The sequence below is a fragment of the Triticum dicoccoides genome, chromosome 3A (genome assembly GCF_002162155.2).
Source record: "Triticum dicoccoides isolate Atlit2015 ecotype Zavitan chromosome 3A, WEW_v2.0, whole genome shotgun sequence".
Classification (NCBI taxonomy): Eukaryota; Viridiplantae; Streptophyta; class Magnoliopsida; order Poales; family Poaceae; genus Triticum; species Triticum dicoccoides.
Genome location: NC_041384.1, coordinates 136,275,681 through 136,280,358, shown reverse-complemented (window position 1 = coordinate 136,280,358; position 4,678 = coordinate 136,275,681).

Sequence of the window (4,678 nt, the reverse complement as noted above, 5' to 3'; positions counted from 1 at the left end):
AGGGGTCGCGCCGGAGACTGCGGCGAGCAAAGTGATGTGGCGTCGGTGAGGGGCATGAGCGGCGAGCGACTACGGCGAGGAGCACGAGCGGCTGCGACGAGGAACATGAGCGGCGAGTGGTCGCAGCGAGGAACACGAGCGGCGAGCGTCCATGGCGAGGAGACAAGGGCGGCGGCGGCGGGGAGCGAATGGATTTGGGGTAAAATGACCCGAATCGCACCCCGTGTTTAATATAGATGCCCGATAAAGTCCCGGACGTCCGGTGCCTGAGCCAGGAGAGGAATTAACGGACGACCAGATATATCGGACGTCCGGACCAATGGAACAAAGAGCTTTCTACGGACGACCGGAGTCCTTCGGCCGTCCGGTGCCTGAGAAAGTCCCGGACAACAAGCGTCCTATGGTCGTCCGGTGCCTGAGCCAGGAAAGAACTAACGGACGACTGGATTTCTTCGGATGTCCGTTGCCCGAGAATGCCTGAGCCAGGGGAGGAATTAACGGACGACCGGATAGACCAGACGTCCAGACCCAAGGTACCAAAGAGTTTTTTACGGACATCCGGACAGAACCAGACGACCGACACACAATTTTTTTTGTAAAATTTTAGATGATGACTAGGGGGAGATGATGACAATGATGAATTGGTATAATATCAAGTAGTGAGTAACCTATGTCAATACAACAACAACACCAAAACACATAACGCTCATATATTGTTCTAGTGACAAGAGCAGTGGCTACGGCCACCATGTATGAGTATACGTGACATGGCTCCGCAAAGAATGGAACTTTGGGTGCATAATCACTACTCCATCATAGAAAGCTCCATAGTTAGAATAACATGATAGCTTTGAGAGTGTTTGTTCTTTTTATGCATTTCATAGGGTGAGAGTACTCATTAGTTGAGTGTCTCCCCCTAAATATATGCCTACATCGAGACAAGACATTATGACAATGCATGCATGGGTACTAGTTTTCACATAATGTTGTCAAGCTCCAAGATACCAAGTTCACGCCTAAGTTGACAAAACCTTGCGTCATCCAATGGCTTCATGAAAATATCTACAAGTTGCCTATCTGTCCCAACATGAGCAATATCAATATCCCCCTTTTCCACATGATCTATCAAGAAGTGATACCTAATATCCATGTGCTTGGTGCGGGTATGATCTTTGGGGTTCTCAGCAATATTGATGGCACTTTCATTATCACATAGAAGAGGCACATGTCTATAGGTGATACCGTAATCCTTAAAAGTTTGCCTCATCCATAGTAATTCAGTTGCACAACTGGCAGTTGCAATGTATTCAGCTTCTGCGGTGGAGAGAGCAACACAGTTTTGTTTCTTCAAGGACCAACTTACCAAGGAGCGTCCAAGAAACTGACAAGCATCGGAGGTGGACTTACGATCCACTTTGTCGCCAGCCCAATCTGCATCTGTGTACCCAATGAGATCAAACTTAGCATCCTTGGGGTACCATAGACCCAACTTTGGGGTGTGAACAAGGTATCTAAGAATATGCTTAACTGCCTTATGATGACTTTCCCTAGGGGAAGCTTGAAATCTAGCACACATGCATACACTAAACATGATGTCTGGTCTAGATGCACAAAGATAAAGCAATGAACCAATCATAGAGCGGTAAGTAGATGGGTCGAAAGAAATACCATGTGTGTCTTCAGTGAGTGCAATTTTGGTTGGCATGGGTGTCTTACATGGACTAGCATCAGACATGCCAAACTTCTCTAAGATATCCTTGAGGTATTTTGCTTGAGACAAGAAAATTCCTTCTTGAAATTGTTGAATTTGAAATCCAAGGAAGAACTTCAAATCCGCATTGAGTGACATTTCAAAATTCTTGGTCATGGAAGCCGCAAACTTCTTGCACAAATGAATGTTAGGGGAACCAAAAATGATATCATCTACATAGATTTGGCATAAGATCAAATCACCCTTGTCCCTCTTAGTAAAAAGAGTGGGATCGATCACCCCTCTCACAAAACCATCATCGAGTAGAAACTTCTTAAGATGATCATACCAAGCACGAGGTGCTTGTTTGAGGCCATACAAAGCCTTATGAAGTTTATACACATAGTCTTTGTGATCGGGATCAACGAACCCAGGTGGTTGTGATACATATACTTCTTCTTGTAGAGGAACATTAAGGAAAGCACTCTTCACATCCATTTGATGTAATGTAAAACCATTGAAAGCAGCATAAGCAAGTAAGATGCGAATGGATTCAAGACGGGCAACGAGGGCAAAGGTCTCAGGAAAGTCTAAACCTTCAACTTGTGAGTACCCTTGTGCCACTAACCTTGCCTTGTTTCGGATGATCACACCATTCTCATCTTGCTTGTTCTTGAAGATCCACTTTGTTCCAATGACGTTGTGCTCGGTAGTTGGCCTCTTGACTAATGACCACACTTGGTTGCGTTTAAAACTGTTCAACTCTTCTTGCATAGCAATGAGCCAATAGTTGTGCATCAATGCATCTTGTACCTTGAGAGGCTCAACACTAGACACAAATGAGAAGTGAGCATAAAAGTTTGTCAAGTTTTTATGAGTGACTCTACCTTCCGATATGCCGGTGAGAATTTTGTCAACATCAACACGACCGGCCACACGAGGCATGATGGAGGTAAGAGTTTCATGAGGCTCAACTTCATGTCCATCATCCACATCCTCAACATATGGATCATTGATGTGTGGTGGAAGGTCTTCTTCTTCATCTTCCATTTGTTGAGGTTCATTGTCAATGATTGCACTTTCTTGTTATTGCCCTTGGTGATGATCTTGTTCTTGATGTTTATCATGAAAAGGAACTTGACAATCATCTTGTACTTGGTCTACGGGTATTTGTTGAACAATAGGAGCTTGAGGTGGTATGGGTGTTGAAGTAGTTTGATGATGCGTGAAGCTTCCATCTTCTTCATCATCATCATGAGGTTCTTGCTCCACTGGAAGAAGTGCACCAACACCCATGGTCAAGATATCTTGAGAAGAATCTTCTTCACCTACATCACTTAGATCAACTTGCTCCCCATGGGACCATTAAATTCATCAAACACCACGTCACAAGTTTCTACAACACATCCATTGGATTTGTTGTAGACTCTATAGGCGTGAGAGTTTGATCCATAGCCAACAAATATGCCCTCAATGGTTTTGGATTGAAATTTCCCTAACCATTCTATTTTGTTGAGAATGAAACATTTGCACCCAAATACTCGAAAGTACTTGACATTTGGCTTGTTCCCAGTTAGAAGCTCATATGGAGTCTTTTCCAATATAGTGCGGAGAAAGAGCCGGTTTGATGCATGGCAAGCAGTGTTGACAGCCTCGGCCCAAAATCTATGTGGTGACTTGTATTCATCCAACATGGACCTTGTCATCTCCACGAGTGTGAGGTTCTTTATCTCTGCTACACTGTTTTGTTGGGGAGTGTATGGAGCTGAATATTGATGTTCAATCCCTTCATCACTAAGAAATTCTTCCAAGGTGTAGTTCTTGAACTCGGAGCCATTATCACTTCTTATTGCCAAGATTTCTTTGTCAAACTTGCGTTGTGCTTCCTTGGCAAAATCAATGAAGGTAATCTTCGTCTCGTCCTTGGACTTGAGGAAGAAAACCCATGTATATCTTGAGTAATCATCAACAATAACAAGTCCATACTTTTTCCCACCAAGACTATCCCATGAAGGAGGCCCAAAAAGATCCACATGAAGGAGCTCCAAAGGCCTTGAGGTAGACACAATATTCTTGGGTGGGTGCTTTGATTGATGTTGCTTCCCGGCTATGCATGCACTACACACATGATCTTTCTCAAAAGAGACATTTTTTTAGTCCAAGGATGTGATTACCCTTTAAGAGATCTTGAAGTTTCTCATGCCGACATGGGCTAGCCGGCGATGCCATAGCCACCCCTTGTCGGCCTTGACCATTAGACAAGTTGCATGGAATGTGCTCGCTTTCGAGAAATCAACCGTGTAAAGGTTGCCATCCAACTCGCTGTAACGTACCAAATTTTCAATTTGGAATGTTATACATTAGATCATCGCTGCATATCATATTTTGTTTGCTTTTGGCCTGATCCAGAAATTCTACGCAACTCAAGGACCCACGGAGAGAGTTGGGGATTTCGTTATTTTCATATTAGAGTTTTCTCGAATTTTGAAAATAGGATCATTTGATTTTATTTATTTTATATTCAATTATTTCTATTATAAAAATATGAGAGAGGGAATAAAATGACTTTCCCAAAATAAAGAAATATTGAGGATTTGATAAAAAAATCAAATAAGATTTTTATTTTAGAGTTTTTGGCTAGATTATTTGAATTTAGAAAAAACTGCACGTTTTTCAAAACTACATTTTAGGGCCAAGAAAATGTTCATCTTGTTCTAAATATTCTATTTAGGTGGCGAGAATTTATTTTGGCATTTTTAGAATTTTATTTTATTTTCTACAATTTTTCTTAGTTTCATGGAATTGTTTTTTTTAAGTACCGCACGCCTGACTGGGCCGAAGTCCCAGCCGAGCCAGGCCAGGCCCAAGCCGCCGCCGCCTTCCCCCGCGGGAGACCGACCCGCCGCCGCCGCCGAGTTCGGGTGGGGCACGCCTCCCGAGGCCGACCCCGACCGGGCGCCCCTTCCCCAAGCCGCGCCGCCCCCCTCT